The 19,591-nt window shown below is 42.9% G+C and overlaps 1 protein-coding gene across 4 annotated transcripts in view; it reads left to right on the top strand.

Moving 5' to 3' along the window:
* Positions 1-19,591, top strand: part of LOC119647214 (ras-GEF domain-containing family member 1B) — a 1,018,095-nt gene that overhangs the window by 144,072 nt on the left and 854,432 nt on the right. The window lies entirely within an intron of this gene.

Raw genomic sequence — 19,591 nt, 5'->3', positions numbered from 1 at the left:
CTCTACATCTTGGACATGGCTATGAAGAACGGGTACCCCAGCGCCACCATAGAAACAATGATTAAGAAACACACCCGAAGGTTAGAACGTAGTAATCTTACTACACTCTATAGCCAACCATTAACCTTAACTGCTCAAAAAAGATCAAGTGTCACCTTCTCAAATTTGTCCAAACACATACAAAGGACATTGAAAAGGTTTGACATACAGCTGGTAGGATCAAGCCGTATCTACCAGCTAAAAACCCAGCTGGCGGGGGAAAAAGATCGAAAAACGGTAGAAGAGATGAGCGACATTTATAAAATCGCCTGCTCGGATTGCCCGAAGGTATATATCGGGCAAACAAAAAGATTGGCAACCACCAGATTTAGGGAGCACATGAAGGAGGCAGAGCTGGCTGTAAAGCACTCCCGAAAACCCACTAAATCTATGGTGGCAAAACATGTGGTCGAATTCGGCCATAAAGTAAGCGCTGAGGACTTGAAAGTCCTAAAACAAGTAAGAAAGACTAACCAGCTGGATGCTTACGAAAGCTGGTTCATCAACAAACAACCGGTTGACACTAGGTTGAACTCAGATTTGGGTAACTGCTATTCCCCATTGTTTAGAAAACTCTTAAAGTAAAATAATCTCGTCTAGTTTTAGGATAGATAAATTAGCTATTAGGAAGTTAATTAAATATTTATTTTCTTTTTCAGGACCTGGATATAAGTTTTTAGTCATAATTATAATATCATAGTATAGAATAGTATAAATAGAACCTTAATGTCTACAGATGAGCAAACTTGTTTGCACTGATGAAGGGAACAAGTGGTTCCCGAAATAACGGTATTTGCAAGAATAAATACCCACACCAACGAAAAAGAAACAACAAGTTTTTATTACTTCAATTAATTAATCGTTGGAAATACCGCATAATTTCACTCTGAGAAAACCCGTAGTTGGATCCGGATCCGAAATTGAAGAACAGTATCATGGATTCAAGGTTTCAGATTTGATTTGATTGTTTTGGTTTTATGTTATGTTGGGTGACGGTCGCTTGATATATTACTTTGTGTTGTTGTTTGGTGGCATGAGCTCAAGGTAATATGAATGCAGACGCGTGCAAAAGTAATTCAATCTCTGGGGAGGCCGGCGCTCTGTTTTTAAGCACGCAAAGTCAATGCCTGATGCTTCACATTTCTTTTCCGTGGTACGTCATCGTGAAATTGAGCTGATGATGTATTCCCCAGGCATTGAATCGCTTCCGAGTAATGCCTTAGTGCACAATGCGCGGAAAAGAGAAAAACATGATCAGAAATGAAATATAAATATGTAACTAATACTTAAAGAAAATATGAAATATAAATGTGTAACCAATGTAATACGTTCTGTACTTAAAAAATCCTTCCGCAAAGAGAAAGTTAGGAATAAATTTTGATATGTACTATCAAGGCAATGGACTTTCAATTTCATCGAAATCAAAAAAAAACATTATTACCCGGAAGGCAATTCTATGTCGATCGGAGATCTACCAGGGGGGACTGCCAATGGAAGGGGTTAATAAGGCGTTACGCACCACTTAGGGGTTTTCGAGTCGGGCGCGTCATTTCGAACATTAGATGGAGATGGATGGCCTTGCACCCTTGAAATGCGAGCTGACAGCGAGTGACACAAATACAAGGGTTCTCAAAACCACACACTTGGGACCGCTTGCCATTTGAGAAGGAAGACAGTCGAGGTCAAAGACAATTGGACTTTTTTTTTGCGCGAAGGATGTTTAAGCGATTTGGCCAAGTTTTCTCCAGCAGCCGCATCTTTGGAGCCAGCCCAATGAAAACAAATCTGCCATAATCGGCTTACGGATTTAGCCTCTTCCATCGGTACATCACATGCTATGCAAATGGCTTATTTGGACATTTCGAGATTCTCTTCCGCCGTTGCATCAGCATATTTAGCCTCGTCTCATCTTCTCTTCCGTGTCATCATTTCACATTTGTGTAAACAGCAACAGGTGTCGATTTGCCATAAACAAGAAAATAATAAACAATAATTAACAAGTATTCTTGTGTTGTGTACAAGAAGACTAATGTGTAAACACGGAAGGGTCAAAGATAGATGGAGAGGGCTAGGGTGCGAACGCCATGATCCGCATTTTGCAAATTAATATGCACCGGAGTGCAACCGCTCACCAGTTGCTAGCACAGTTCGCTGCGGAAGTAAATGCTGATCTAGTGCTGATTAGCGAGCAATACCGAAACAAGGACCCGTCCTCATGGTATCTGGACTTATCGGGCACCGCTGCCATCTGGGTTCGGGACGACGTTCGACTTCGTGTTCTTGCCGAAGGCCGGGGAGACGGATTTGCCTGGATCCGGTGTTTAGGGATAACGTTTTTTAGCGTTTACCTGACGCCGAATGAGTCGATTCCGGACTTTCAACGTCGGCTTGATGCTCTGGAGGACGCCGTTTCGAGCACGGAGGGACGAATCCTGGTTGGCGGTGATTTTAATGCCAGGGCTCTTGAATGGGGCATGCCTCAATCAGACTCCAGAGGGAAACGGATTCTGGAAATGGCGGCGAGAACCGGACTCGTAATTTTAAACACCGGATCCACGCCAACGTTTCGGCGCTCAGGTTGTGAAGGAAGCATTCCCGACATCACTTTTGCGTCGGAATCTCTGGCATCATCGGTGGACGGGTGGCGAGTCCTAGAAGACTTCTCGGCAAGTGATCATCAGTACATTGCGTTCGAAGTGTTTGACGCTACTTGCCGGCGAGCACCAACACGACGTTCCCCCTGCGTGTGGAATGTCGCGAAGGTGAACATCGGAAGGTTCGTCGAAGCTCTTGGAACAGGTAGGGCCGCGCCGGGGGGCACTCCGGGGGGTGGTGGTGTCGCAGCTGACACCGTCGTAAATTCAGTGATGAATCTGATAACGGCGGCGTGTGAGGCTTCCATGCCCCGGAGGGGCCCCAGGCGCGACAAGCCTTCTATGTACTGGTGGACGGCGGAAATTGCCGACCTACGGAAGGAGTGTCATAAGCTCCGCCGTTTGGCACAACGCTTGTACGCCAACGAGGAGGCATGTGCCATAAAGGCACAATATAGATCAGCAAAAAGGAGACTCCGCAGCGCTATAAATAAAAGCAAAGCTCGCGGCTGGCAAAATCTCGTTAATGAGGTGAATGATGACCCGTGGGGACTTGGCTATAAGCTTGTCACTCGGAAAATCGGGGCTCTGCGGAAGCCCTGCATACTGAGCACCGACCAGATGGACCGCATTGTGCGGGCATTGTTCCCCAGACACCCTGTACGGGTTGATGTAAACAGCGCGGAAAGCCTCGTGGATTGCCCCCTTTTCACAATGGGAGAACTCGAAGAAGCGGTTCTCACTATGAAAAACAGGAAGGCGCCAGGCCCTGATGGCATCCCGGCGGAAGTTTACAAACTGGTGTTCCGCCAACGGCCAGAATTGCTGCTCGAAGCGTTCAACGCGTGCTTGAAGGAGGGCATTTTTGCTTCTCGCTGGAAAGTGGCCAGACTCGCGTTAATCCGTAAGGGTAAAGGAGATCCGGAGCTCCCGTCTGCATACCGACCGCTGTGTATGCTTGACACGGCCGGAAAAGTGCTCGAGAAGCTCATCAGGGGTAGACTCGCTGAAGCGATCCGTGTTGCCGGGGACTTATCCGCAAGGCAGTTCGGGTTTAGAACAGGGAAATCTACAGTGGATGCTGTTATGGAGGTCGTAGATGCGTTTAATCGAGCCGGGGCACACAGCCGCCGATCTCGACGGATAGTGCTCCTCATAACGCTTGACGTCAGAAATGCCTTCAATTCCGTAAGATGGACAGATATGCTGGGCACACTAGAGAACTCCTTTCACGTGCCAAGCTATCTCTTGCGGATATTGAAGGATTATCTGAAAGACCGCTCCCTGTTCTATGAGACGCTAGAGGGCCAGAGGAGGATGGAAATCACGTCGGGAGTTGCGCAGGGATCCATCCTAGGGCCGGACCTCTGGAACGCTTCCTACGATAGTCTGCTGAGACTCGATATGCCTGAAGAGTCGCGCCTGGTCGGTTATGCAGACGACGTTGCGGCACTTGTTGCCGGACGCACTGTTGAACAGGCGCAAAGCAGACTTGGCATATTGATGCGACGGGTAAGCGGATGGATGACTGCTCACGGTTTCAACCTTGCGCTGGAAAAAACCGAAGTAGTCATTCTGACCAGAAGGAGAATCCCGACCTTGCGTCCCATATCGATCGGCGAGTTGACTATAGAGTCAAAACCAGCGGTTAAATACCTTGGTTTAATGCTCGACTCGAAGATGAGCTTCTTCGAGCAAATCAAAGCAGCCGCGGACAGGGCTGCAACAGGAGTCGCGGCCTTGAGTCGGCTAATGGCGAATGTGGGCGGCCCTATATCAACTAGGAGACGTCTCCTCATGGGAGCAACGCAGTCCGTCCTTCTCTATGGTGCGGAGGTATGGGCTGATGCCCTTGACAAGGAGGTGCATCGTAAACGCCTAGCTCAAGTGCAGAGGCGGGGAGCTTTGCGAGTGGCGTCTGCTTATCGCACTGTCTCCGAACCGGCTGTGATGGTGATTGCGGGAGTGATCCCCGTTGCCCTCCTTGCCAAGGAGCGCAAAGCTATCTATCGCCGTAAGGGCGAAAACTTAAGAGAAGTGGTTGCCCGTGAAGAACGTCAACGCACCCTTAACGAGTGGCAAGTTTCTTGGCAAAATGAGCCAAGGGGCAAGTGGACTGCGCGGCTCATCGACAAAGTAGACCCATGGTTGAACAGAAAGCACGGTGAGATTGATTACTTCCTTACCCAACTTCTAAGTGGGCATGGAGGTTTTCAGTCTTACCTGCACAGGGTTGGGAAGGCGCGATCTCCTGATTGTGTGTTCTGCAATAGAGTGCCGGATGACGCTGAGCACACCTTTTTCTCTTGCGAGAGGTGGGATGGCCTCCGCCAGCAGCTTTATGCAGACACAGGGGAGCTCTCTCCACACAACATTGTCAGAGAGATGCTGAAGAGCGCTGGCAGCTGGAATCGTATTGCGCATTATGTTCGGGCTCTTCTTACTACGAAGAAGATTGAACTCGACCGGCAGAGGGATCGGACGGTAAGGGGTTCCCTGAACTAACAACTCCCTTCCTCCCCTCCCCTCCCGTTGGTGAAAGGAATTCCCTGACTTGAAGGCTCCCAAAGCCGGGAGAGCGGGAGGGCTAGCCCGAAGTAATGTGTCAAACGGTTCCAGGCTAGTTCTCTGATGACAGGGAGGTGTTTAGTTGGTAGTCCGCCAGCGTGCTTTTGCGGGAGTCCAACACTCTGTGCGTAAACGCATTCACCTACCCTACTCCAAAAAAAAAAAAAAAAAAAAAAAAAAAAAGATAGATGAATTAAAGAATGACATTACTTTTATTTTTTTAGTATTCGACAAGTCTCCGAAAAGAGCTAAAGTGTTTTAATCGAGAACACTTTACATAGGCGGTTGTTCTCTAATTCGCCATTAGTAACGATAGGAATAGTGAAAATTATATAAATAATTTAGGAATAGAGCACGGATAGAGTTATGTGTGAAAATAAAGTAAGTTTTGAAAGTGGAGACGCGGGTGTTTGTAATAAGTTCAAGACTCGAAAGTTCACAGTGGAGCAACGACGTAAGTGGTAGTATTAAATCTATTAGCTTTTCTTTCATGACTAGGAATACCAAATCGTTCCGGAGCTACGTTTCGGCAGCTCGGAATGAGAGCAAGCATGGCCACCAAAGTAAAATCCAGGAGCTAGTGCGCGAACTTAGCCAGTGCCCAAGCAGAAAAGCCCCGGGACGGATATCGCCGAAACACTACCCTTAAAAACTTGGACAAACAAGAATTATAAGTCATTCAATTGAAAGATAAGGAATTCAAAGTGCATCCGAAACGTCATAAACCAATAATAAATGTATGAAATATCGAATGCATATTCAAACAGCTATTCAACGATAAGGAAGATCATAAAATACCGCAGTACATGTACGTACATTCACATTCATACATAAGATAAATGGAATTTAAGAAAAGGATATGAGCGAACAAAAAATAAGACAACTAACACATTATAGTAACGAACTTGTAGGGAAAGCATAATTTAAAGTTTTCCATTCTAGTTTTAGGCAGTAACAAGATCTTATAATCACATATCATATCAACGTAATCATATAATTATTACCCTATAGTCTTGCACTTCCAATCCCACCCATAAACCACCCAAACAACACCCTATACTATAAAAACCGACAAGAGAATCAATATTTTATCAATATTTCATATATTTACTTAACTTATCCCAATAAGTAATAAATCCTATCCCACACTTTAATTACATTTTCCATGCATTTCATCCATTTTCCAGTAGACGGCGGGCTCTAGGTCCAAACCTGGCGCTTTCGAACAATAATACATATCCTTGTCGAGTTTTGAATTAAACAGAGTGGAACAAAATGTCTTTGATATGTACATTATATCTGAAAGATTAGAAATACAAACATTTATTTGAATTTGTAGCTATCTGCGAAAAGAAAAACGTGGAAAGAAAGTTCCTCACATAAGATGAACACAAAACCTTTATTCCTGAAACGCCCAGCTTCCGGTATTCCGACTTGTTTAGTCTCAATTCCGTGAGTATAAAAGATTATTTATTCAAATTGCGTCAGTTATCAACTTTCGGTCATATACTTCATTTCCACATTTGACAAGGCCAATAAAAGATTCGCTGTTAGTTCTAGAACGCCTAAAACATTTCAAACCGCTACTTTTTCTAAACGATTTGGCACTGACAAATAAATGATAATAATGCCAGCAACTTTCATTTTTGAACCATTTGGAGTTACTATTGCATCTACACCTCAAATACTCAAATTAGCACTCCTTTCGAAAGCACATATATTATGACGCGGATCAAGATAATAAGAGTCGTTATCAAGTTTACCGCTGGCAAATATCGTCAAGAGGAAAGCCGATGATCATATTGAACTTGATTTCTTATTTTCGGTCCTTTTGATTGTACTATTGACTATACCTAGTTCATAAACCTTAGGTTTCTTGAAGAAACACCTGTAAAGCCTTCAATCCTGAAGATTTTAGCGAAGCCATTCAAACGTCATTTGGATCGATAAATTCGCACTTTATTACGACGATCGACATAAACCTGGCATGTGACATTTTACCCCTTTAACAATGTGATTTCAGAACGACTCCGAATGTCAAAAAATCACTTTGGCCCCTTTGTAATTGGTCAAAAAATAAATATTTCTGAAAAATGAATTCGTCCAGCTCAATGATGAATAACGGCGTTTAGAAACATGCAATCGCAGCATCATGTGTTGTAGCACTGCGAGGTGTATTGTTAGGTTGTGATCAACGTCGGAAATTTTTATAATTCTAGAACGAAACGATATTCCATTCGTTAAATGACAATACAAATTATTCGAAATAAGTGCAATCCGAAAGATTAGGACAAAAAGAACCGCCCTGGACGACCACCGAAAACTAAAGAAAGGGCAAAAGACGAATAAAATGTCAAAAGGTCGATAAAAGGTGTAAACAAACAAAAATGATCTAATCAAAAATTTATCAGCGTTTAACTTTGCCTATGATAATAAAACGTATTCAACAAATTTAGCAGTGGCAGTGTTTTATGCTCAATACTGTGTTTCCTGTATACTAATGATATACCTTGCTATGAAGAAGCCAAAATAGACACATTTAGGAACTACACTGTTATCCAGGGGTAAAACTACGGAAGCAAAAATAAAGCTACAACCAGCTGTTGACAACATTGTAGAATGGACTAAGAAATGGAAAATAAAATTTAACGCAAGAAAATCAATGTATCATAACTTCACAAGCAAACCAGTCTGGAAACCGGAAGCTGGATGCTTCAGATATGAAAGGTTTTGTGTACTTCTTTTATAAAAATATTTGTGTGGACATTAGTCTCATTAGTATCTATCACATAATATATGTACATATTATGTGAGAATATCCACTTTCCAATGATACTGACATTCACGTCTTGTATTTCCACAGAAGCGACAACTTTGACCTATTATAACTTTGTCAGTGATAGTGCGATTTTCATGAAACCTGGTAGGATCATGATTTATTCTATAGCCTATTTTTGTTTTAGTGGTTCTAGGATAAACTTAAGAGGGGTTTTGCAGCCAATTACTACTATTATTAACTTTTGTTTGAACAAATATCGGTATGGAGGTATTTCAGAGCCTAGGTACCATACAGTGGCAGCCTCCTGATTTTATACTCTCTGCATGCATGGAGTTTCACAGTTTTTCCATCTTCCACCTAATTTCGTGTCAATCCGTGCAGTCGTTTCTGAGAAAGTGGGTGTGCCAGACAGACAGAGAGATAATGAATGGACTTTAATTCTTTTCAACTTTTTACTCTGTCGAAAAGTGGCCAGATTGAGCCTCGCACAAAAATACAATTTTTAGGATACCGAGTAGCAATCCGTCATCTTTAGTGATTGAATCAAGGTCGGTGCGGATGTTTCTGATGGTCTAAAGCTCAAGTCATTAGTAAATTCTCAAGTCATTAGTAAATCCAATGAAACGAAACAAAGTGTTTCTATAAAAACTTTCGGAGTAAACCATTTTATTTAAAAATTTTTATACTTGTCCGGTATATTCATTTCGTTTAGATTGTTTGTTTATTGTTATTGGTTGTTGTTGTATATTATTATTTTAATTAAATAAGTATTTATTATGTGATGCTTCATGTCCTCATTGTACAAATTAATAAAATGACATTGTAGTAAATAAAAGTTATTTCTGTTCGCTATAATTATGTGGCGTACTGTGGTGCTCAACATACATTCCATTCCGATATCTGCTCAAATAAAGTTAATAATGGCATATTACCATTTAGTGCATTTTAAAACCTGCGTGACCTCATCATCATATGTATATCATTTCGCCAAAACTACTATAGTCCCGAAGGGAACATTTTTTTTCTCTTTTGAGCTTCTTTAAGGTTTTTGTGTAAGACAAAACTAAACTTTATTGAAGTGGATTCATTGCCTGTTTGTCCGTCTGTTTGTCACATGCACTTTTCTCACAAATGGTTATATCACATATAACTTATTGATTACGGATTTGGTGGGATGGTTGGGCCCGTAAACGCCCTCGCATACAATGAGTTACATCGTTCTACATTGAGCTTACGAAGGTCGTAAACCTTTAGTTGCAAAAATAAGTAAAAAGCTTTCCTTAGTTATTTTTCAAGGTGGTCTTATTTTTAACATTAGTCTGTCTGTGTGTCACAGACAATTTTCTCAAACAAAAGGGTTTCACTATTCACACGAAATTCAGTAAAAAGGTTGAAACTGTGAAGCCCTCCCATATGGTGAATTATATAACTGCATGTTGAACTTAAGGGGGGGGGGCTCTATACAACTAAAAGAGTGGCTTCTATTGTATCTTATTTTGAAGGCTTTCTCAAACATTCATTCAATTTCTACGGAAAACTTTGGCTTTGCGTAATTTCACGCTAAAAGCATTCATTTTTAAGGTTTTGTGTAAAATAAAAACATAAAGGCATTTGAGTGTGCATTTGTCCCATTAGTACGTAGCACGTAATATACTCATATATTATATATCCACTGGCGGGTGATATTGACATTAGTAGTCTTGAATTTCCAAAGAAGCGAAAAATTTGACCTATTATAACTTTATTAGTAATAGTGCGAGCTCCACCACCATTTGCCAGGATCATGCTCATGTTATAGCTTACATCACTGCAAAATTTCTTTGTGCTAAGTAGAATTTAAGGGGGGTTTTGAAGCCATTTACTAAAAATTATAATAATGTACTATTATTAACTTTATTTAAAAGGATATCGTTATGGAGAGTTTTTTGGAGCCTAGGTACCATATAGTGACAGTGTTTTGATTTAGGTTTTTCGGTTGAGTAGTTTCTGAGAATGGATACGTTAGAGAGATGATGAATTTCGACCCCCACATTCCCCACCTTTTCAACAAATGCCTACTAACACCAGGTCCCAAATGTACTGATCGAGACCTTTTATTTGATACCACACATGACTTTATTTGGTGAACAAAGAATGTACCCGCCCCTCCCGTTTTACAGGTATGGGTAACCCTCCTTAAATTCGACATAAAAGGATGTAGCTCACTGTATGCGTGATTGTGCGTGTCGTATTTGCGATTATATATAAATGGAGCAATTACCACCTGTCGCCACTTTCGTACTAATCGAGCCCTTTCATTTCATGCCCCACATGATCATTTTCTGTGAAAACAAGTCGGAATACCGGAAGCTCGCGCTTCGGGGATAAAGGTGCTGGTTTCATCTAACTATATGTCAGAAACTTTTACGCACATTTTGCCATCCGTATATAGCTACAAATTCAACATATTCCTTCATATTTTTCCGCACTACAGGATATGCGTACATATTACAGCCGTAGATATTATTCTAACCCTAAACAAACAAACTGCCTATTACCGAATACTGTACATATCCATGTACGTATATAAATTGATCGTACCTATATTTCCGGTTTACTTCATGCCCAAAAGTATACATATGTAAATATATAGTACGTATATTGAATACCGCTGGTTTAATGTACAAATATATCTGTCAGGATTAACTACCCGCAAACTTTATTACCATGCATATTTTTTTTTTTTGTGCGTATCGTAGAAAGACACGTCCGCCGCAGTTCTGCCACCCGAACGCCGGAACTACAGCGGGCGCGTGTGGGATTCACATCCACTAAAAACCACCCCCGGTCTCTCCAGCCCCAGCCCCGCGGGACCACCATTAAGGTATTACTTCGCGGGGTATTTTTGCCCTTAGGCACTCATCCTTCTCCTATTTGCAGCTTTCCTCCTTCTTTGTTCCTTCAGCAACTCCTCCTACATTTGGATGATTGCGGAGCGAACCGCAAGCCACTTCTCCTCGGACTCCAGCATCTCAGTAACCAAGCTCTCCCGGGTCCCGCTCTTGCCCAACACCTGGTTTAAGCCTCTTCTCTCCATCGCAAATCGTGGGCAGTGAAACATCACATGCTCTGGATCCTCCGGTATGCCATCGCATCTGGGACAGTTTGGAGAATCATTCAACCCAAAGCGGTGCAGATACTGCCTGTAGCAACCACAGTGTCCCGTGAGGAACTGGGTAATGTGGTAGTTGGTTTCCCCATGTTTTCGCTCAAGCCACACCATAATGTTGGGAATGAGCCTGTGCGTCCACCGACCTTTCGTAGACTCGTCCCGTCCCGTCGTCTACTTGTCTCGAGTAATTGATATTGATATACAAATGTCCCAAAAGCTTAAAATAAAATGTTCCTTTGTGACCCCTCATTCACATCAGCTGACTTTATTGTGGTATTGACGAATTGATATGGGATGATGATCTCATATACGGTGTAGAATGCACGAAATTCACAACAAATGACAAAGTTTCACCACCTATTACTTTGTTAATAATAGTTGGATTTTCTTCAAAGTTGACCAAATTGTGCATTATATCGTCCTTTACATAAATTTAATGTATATGTATAATATTTGATATAGTGTATAATTTAATTTTGTAGTTCTAGCATGAACTTAAATCCGACTAAATTTCTAAAATATGCTTCTTCTTCTTTTTCTTCAGCCTTTGTCCCGTTCACAAGCGGGGTCGGCTCGTCGTGATCGGCTTCGCCGTTTGGCTCTATCGAATGCCTGATCTGGGTGCAATCTCGAGGGTTTCAAATCCCCATCCAGCGTATCAAGCCACCGTTGCTTAGGTCTGCCTTTTGGTCGTTTACCAGCGACTTCGATGTTCAGACCAATCTTGGCAAGTGAATTCTCGTTTGCACGAATTGTGTGACCATACCATCGAAGACGCCTCTCGCGTACATTTTCCACGATCGGTGCAACCCCATAACGATCGCGGATTCGGATGTGATCTAAACGTGTGACGCCACTAGTCCAACGTAGCATCTTCGTCTCCATTACCGTAAGACGCCGTTCACTGTCTTTTATGGTCGGCCAACACTCAGAACCATAGAGAGCGACTGGACGGACGACATTGCGGTAAATTTTAGATTTGAGACGTTCGTTGATACGTCGATCACAAAGGACACCAGTTGTGGAACGCCACTTCATCCAGGTTGCGTTAATGCGTGAAGCAATTTCATAACGCAGTTCTCCATTGGCTGATAGCGTTGACCCGAGGTATTTAAATTGCTCAGTTCTGGGCAGATCACTGCCGCTGACAGTGATTGTGCCTGTTTCATGAGGATCGGTCGTCAAAAATTCAGTTTTGTTTAAATTCATGATGTGTAGAGATGTGTAGGGCGCTGGACGATGGATATCCCGTGTGACGGTGTCCGTAACAAGGACAAAGAGGAGTGGTGAGAGGGCACTTCCTTGATGAACACAAACAGAGACACGAAGCGGTTTTGATACACCCGCCATACTTCGAACTTTACTTTTCGGATCGTGGTAGAGCAATTGAACCCAGCGCACGAGTTCTTCTGGCACGAAGTGTTGTCGTAAAGCATACCAGATGAGTTCGTGCGGTACACGGTCAAACGCTTTCTCTAGATCCAGAAATGCAATGTAAAGAGGGCGATGCTTGTCACGGTGTTTTTCCATGAGTAACCGCGCAGCGTGTGTTGCGTCAGTAGTTCCGCAGTTCTTGACAAATCCGGCTTGATTCACGGTTATTTCAACGATTTCGCGAATACGGTTGTCAAGAATGCGTTCAAAAATGTTCATGGTATGGGAAAGTAATCGGATCGAACGGTAATTTGAACATTCTGCTGGGCTACTTTTCTTTTTCGATATTGGAACAGTGGTACTTTCTTGCCAGTCAGATGGTGTTCTTCCTTCCTGAATAACCCGGTTAAAGAATTCACTAAGCCACAGTGTTGGGTCCCAGCTCTTCGCTTTCCAGAGCTCAGATGCGATGTCGTCAGGTCCTGTTGCTTTCCCCGATTTCACTTGTTTTATTGCCTCCTCGACTTCAGTTGCGCTGACTGGTGGAACTGCTCCAAATGTCGGCAATGATTGTGGAAGTGGAGGATGAGCAAATTCTTCAGTTGAAATCTGCTCGAAGTATTCTCGCTATCTATCAGTTGCGGCTCGACGGTTGGTAAGCAAAATATCGTTCTTGTCATTAACACAACAGAAGTGTTCGATATCCTGTGTGCGTTCATCACGGCTTTTAGCAAGTCGATACAGATCTCTCTCGCCATCCCGAGTGTCCAGTTTATTGTAAAGATTTTTGAAATGGTTTGCTCGGGTGACAGCGATTGCTTTCTTTGCTTCCCGGTTGGCATTTTTATAAATTTGCCAATTAGCAGGTGTTTTATTGTCGAGAAATTTGTGGTAGAGGCGTTTCTCTTCACGGACCTTCATTTCAACATCATCATTCCAAAGCCAAGTATCTCGGTTGATGTACCGCTTACCCAGCTTGGTGACCCCGAGGGTTGCAGAGGCCGCTTTGTGGATCGTTTCCTTCATTTGGTTCCATGATTCTTCCACATTTGTAATGGTCGACAATCGTATGAGTGAGACCGTTTCTTCTTTCTTCTCACTAAATCGCCACCATTTAATGCGTCGCGGGCCAGTGCGTTCCTCACGCCGTTTTATCGGTGGCTTTATTCGCAGGACGGCAATCAACGGCCGATGTTGAGGTGCGATGGTCTCATGGGGAACGACTTTGCAATCAGTGACAGTGGTAAAATGTTGGCGTCTTATGAGAATATAGTCGATTTGCGTTTTATTGTTCCCACTATAAAATGTGGGAAGATGAGACAATCGTTTGATGAACCATGTATTCATAAGTACAAGGTCATGGGTGTCCGCAAAATCGATTATACGCTCGCCACCTTCATTGCGCGCTCCGAACCCCTTTTCCCCATGGCACCTGTTACCATCTGCCTTTTCACCCACATGATCATTAAGGTCGCCGGCAATGATTATATAATCGTCAGCAGGCACGTGACAAGTCTCTTCATCGAGAAGTTGCCAGAAGGCATCTTTCTCGGCATCAGGTCGACCTGTCTGTGGTTCATACGCGGTGAAGAAGTGAATAGTGCGATCAGCTGATATAATGGTGAGCTTCATCAGATAATCATCAAATCGTTTGACTTCTTTAATGGCATCACGGAAATCTTCTGAGATGGCAATGCCAACACCATATTGAGTGTGTGGGTTACCAAAATAGGGAAGTTTGTAGCCATTTTTACCGCGTTCGCGTTCAATGTCGCAGCCTTTGGCACCAGACCATCGGATTTCTGGCATAGCGCAGATGTCAATGTGCCTTTTCCGAAGGGCTCTTGCGAGTTCCTCGGTCTTTCCAGTTAGAGTACCAACATTTAGCGTGCAGACACGTATTTGTTTTGTTCGTTGTGTGCGGACTAACTTGCTTACGTCCTGACGCCGTCCATGCTTCAAGAACCATTGCCCATTTCTCGACAGGACCGGGGCCCTTCCTGCCGCGTCGACTGAGGTGGACGCCCTAGCATTTCTCCGAGACTTGTGACTCAATCCGATCATCATGTTTGTAACGACATTCTATGCATTTTCTTGGTCGACCTGTGGCGGGGCCTGTTACCAAGAGAGATCAGGTGGGATTTAGCATAGTGGAATAACTCCAACTATACTCTATTTATCTCTTTCCCTGATCTCAGCATTTTATTTTTGTTTTACTGAGGATAGTACAGAGTACGTTGCCTCAAACCCTCCTCCTTTACCTGGGCTTGGGACCAGCATACTATGTTAATAGCATGGCGGAGTTAAATTCCTAAAATATGCTAATATACTATTATTAACTTAATTTATGCAGATATCGGAACCGGATTTATTTTGAGGCCCAGATTTCGTAGAGATACACTATTGTGATTTTCTTCAGATTATTCGGTTGGGTAGGTTCTGAAAGCGAAACCTGTTACACTTTTTGAGGATCATATTTTGAGCCGCGACTCCCCTATGTTTTGCCCGATATCAAATATTGAACCAGTTTCGAAAAGTGTTAATTGAACACTTTCATTTAATACCCAAAATGACTACATTTTATGAAAAAAATTTCACACAACTTAACACAAAATGGCGCTACTTGCTACATGTAAAGGGCACAACAGATTACACGCTCTTACCAATTTTTGTAGCAATCTGGCTAACCGTTTCCAGATAAATCGAGTATGACGGACAGACAGACATCGAATCGATTATAATAAGGTTTTGTGGTCACTCAAAACCTTAAAAAATCACATCCCTCTTTCGTGTGGTTTCCCCTTCAAACTGAACACAAATGAGCGCATGTAAACGGACACACGGACCACATGTTCTCACCAAATTTCGTAATAATTGTTTCAGCAGTTTCCGAGTAAATCGAGTGTGGCAGACAGACAGGCGGACAAACACAAATAGAATCGATTTTAGTAAGGTTTTGTTTCACACAAAATCTCAATAAAAATCTTAAACTAAAAATCATAAAATAGAAGAAAAAAGTAATAAAATGGAAGAAAAATAATAACAATAATATAAATACTAAAATCCGCCGTAACCGGTCCCAAGCCCAGTTGTGAAAGGAGGAGGGATAGAAAGCTTCACTGTGAATGGCTGTAAACCACCACAGCGTCTCAGGCGGTAGGTGAGCAAAGTGCAGTAAAGTTACAGTCCTGCAGATTACTCACTGAGGAAGGTATCACCAAACCTGGTGGTTAGGTATAAAATGCAAACCCAAAAAGTAAGAGTGGTTGAAATTAGAAGCCCGGTAAGGATAACCGGCGGATTCGTTTGACTTGGCGACTGGGTCAAATTCCTGTAATGGACAGCACAGCGTAGAAACCGCTATTCGTGAGACGGTTTGACGTTTAGGCGCCACAATGACCAGAAGCATTGCCCCGCCTGCTGCAGTTGTTTCGTCACAATCTGTGGTGACTACTTCAGCAGTAGACCACTTCGCGTAGGCAGCGAATGAAATGGATTGAGGGCATGAACCCCTTTATTATCTACTCCTATTACGAAATAACGGCGGGGGCAGGGGTAACATCCTACCGACCCTTGTTGCACCAGAGATTCGTCGAGCGTTTCACGCAATGCAACAGTCAGTTGTATATTCCAGTTCGCTTTGAGATCTCGAGGCGATCAGACGTGTGCTGCGAAATAAATAGAAAAAGTGAAGGTGTTAAAATTAAAAAAAAATAAGTGACAAGCGACGGAGCAGGCAGAGTGCTCTGCTAAAGCATAACAACAGTGGCAAAGGAAGTATAGTGCGGTGAAATATACAGTGTGTCTCAATATTATTGAGACACCGTCTATTAAAGTACAATTTACATGCAATTGTTTTTTTTCTGTTTTCTTTCAGTGAACCGGGGAATTTCTGACATCCACGCGGGACAGGCTTGGAGACAGGATGTCCGCCAAGAGGGCGAAGACCGGGGGCCCCTCTGACGAAGAGGGGGGCCCGAGTCCCGGAGACGAGAGTCGAGCAAATCTGCTCGAAATAATCAAGATGCTAAAGGAGGAGATCGCGCAGCTCCGGGCAGAGCTCAGAGCAGAACGGGAAAAACGGCAGGAGGAGGAAAACCTCCAAGCTGGACACACGTTGAAGTGGACGACATCGTAGGATGTGCGTCTGCTTTCTCCGAAGCTGTCTTGATAGAGCCGAACACCGTAGAAGCCAACAAAACCAAGATCAGCAATATCACTGCCGCAGCATCGGAAGACGAAGACCCATTCAACTTCGTCACAAGGCGTAATCCAAAAAGGAGTAAGGTTAGTGCGAGAGTGTTAAAATTAGTGAAAGCACTCCCCAGGCAAATATTACCCCAACGCCTGCTCAGAAACCAAAGAAGCAAAAAATACCCGGTAATTACCGGATATTCATTAAATGTCCCTGTTCTGTTAAAGTCCCTTAAGGCAAAAGGGATAAAGGCAACTCTCAAGAACACGAGGGCGGATAAGACCCTCATTTTCGCCGAATCCATCGAGGATCACGGCAAAATCTTCGCTCTTATCAAAAAGCAAGGCTTAAACGCCACAACGAGCACCCCTCAATCCCTGAGGACGCAGTCCCTCATTATTCGAGGACTACATCGATGCTGTAGAAATTCTGGCGGAGCTCAAAGCTGAGCATCCGCAGCTGAAAATCCGGTCTGTAGCCAACTTCCTGACAAATCAGGGCAAAGCCCTACATAAGGGGAATCTTTCTCTCCCAATGAAGTCTCAATCGGGACTTTTTATAGTGACCTTCGAGCCCTCTCAAGAACTCAACGACGCCTTCAAGGTGAAATACATTCTACACCAGAAGGTTACCTTAGAACCTTGATTCAACAATCAGAGATTTCACTTCTAGGAACTGCTACAGAATCACGTCTTTTTCTGCCCAGAACCCTTCCAACCAGCCTACTGATTCGAGCAAATTTCTGAGTTTATCACAACTCACTGCTATTACCCAATCAGCAGGCCCAGATGGAATTACGAATTTCGTCTTAAAAAATCTTCCAGTAGCCTCCATTAAGTTCCTGCTTGCGGTTTTTAACAACAGCATTAATAATGGGTAATTCCCATCCACCTGGAAAATAGTCAAAATTATAGCCATTCGGAAAGGAGGTGTCTCCTGTGAACCTGGTAACTTCAGACCCGTTTCACTTCTATTTAACCTGGGGAAGCTTTTTGAGACAGCATGGACTGTAGGGCTGATCCAACACTGCAATCTTAACAACATCATTCCAGACCATCGTTCGGTTTCCACGCTAAACACGGAACACAGTACGCCTTGAGCTACCTCCACGATACTGTGGTCAGCAGGCTTAACGTCAATAACAAACCCACGGTAGCTTGCGCTCTGGATTTAGAAAACGCTTTTGATTCCATCTGGATAAACGGGCTAATCTAGAAACTGATCAAATACGAATTCCCAACCCGGACGATCAGAATGGCCATCAGTTTCTTCGAGGATAGACATTTTTACGTCAGTGTCGGAAATGAGATTTTCGATCTCTTGCGGGTTACTTCTGGGGTGCCGCAGGGATCCATTTCTGGTCCTACTTTATACAACATTTTCACTGCTGATGTTCCCTCCCCTGAGGTCGGTACAGAACTTATGCAGTATGCCGACGACACACTCGTGTACTCCTCTAATTTTCGCCCAGGCAAGGCAGTTAGCGATATAGAGGATTATTTGGTTGACCTCTGCTACTACTACCAGAGCTGGGGTATCAAAATTAACTCAACCAAGACACAACTCTGTATCTTCAGGAGGAAATCTAGATACTGGGGATCTAGATCCATCCATAGGAAGGCTAAACGCCTGAAACTGGAAATCGGGAATACAATAGTAAGAGGGTCGAAATCGATCAAATATCTAGGAATCAATTTCAACGAATTCCTAAGATTTAACGACCATGTTAAACTCGCCATTGGAAAAGCAAATGGTGCATTGCGCAAGATCTACTTTCTTCTTCGCAAAAAAGTGGGTCTAAGCATCAAAACCAAGCTGATCCTATATAAGACTCTCATCAGGCCCATCATATGCTATGGAGCCCCTTCGTGGATCACTTGCTCTTCGAAAGCCATGGATAAATGCATGTCTTTCGAACGCCGTGTATTAAGACATTGCGCTGGATTGTCTTACAATTGGAAGACTAAGAAGTGCGGCAGGAACGCCATAGTATACCGGCGAGCGAATATAGACCCCAGTATAGAATATATTCTCAACATTACCGAGCGGTTTTCAATAAACTTGAAAACCATCCAAACCCCCTAACCTAAAATCAATAATCCTGTCCCTCTTCGACACACCTTGCCTGGTAGGAGTGCAAAGAGGCTAAGCACTATATGAATATTAAGTGCTATTGTATATAGTAGAATTAAGTATTTATGTAAGTAGAAATAAGTAGTAGTAAAAAAGTAGTAATAAGGTAGATGTAAGTAAGTAAAATAAAACCCTCTCGCGTCATTAGTGCGGACGCAGTTTCGAAAATAGGTTAAGTAATGTTTTAATTAAATACAAAGCCAAGAAACGTTGTAAATTACAGTTTGTTTTTACATAATAAAGTTAATTATAGAGAAGGTCGGGTAGGCCAAACAATGTATAGCCACCCATTATAATAATTCTAAGCTAGCTAAGCTAATTCTAAGCTACTCTTAAGCAAAATGTATCAGATGTAAGACACTAATTGGAAATAAATAAAATGAAATGAAAAAGTTGTGTATTGTGATGTGGCATAGGTGGTCAGATTGCACGCTCTCCCATTGACCTACAACCTGCCACCACCACCAGCATTCAAGTAGGTAGGATCGTCCGGATCTAAATATTTGGCACTTCGTGCTAGTATTAAGTAAAATCCGGTACCTGCCGAGATTGAGACACATTGGAAAATAATACATGAGTGATGATATGATAATGATTTAAAAAACTCACGACTCTTCACTCAGAGCTCTGCGTGATTAACAGATACATTCCTAAAAGTGAAATTTGGTTATTATCAGAAATTCCGAATGAAATTAAGAATTTGAAAAGATTTTAATCTTTCTGACGAGGAATGCTCAGACTTTGTGGTAAGCTCTTGT

This window comes from Hermetia illucens, chromosome 1 (genome assembly GCF_905115235.1).
Source record: "Hermetia illucens chromosome 1, iHerIll2.2.curated.20191125, whole genome shotgun sequence".
Classification (NCBI taxonomy): domain Eukaryota; kingdom Metazoa; phylum Arthropoda; class Insecta; order Diptera; family Stratiomyidae; genus Hermetia; species Hermetia illucens.
Note: the sequence above shows the minus strand (reverse complement) of the source record. Positions and strands in the feature narration are given on the sequence as shown.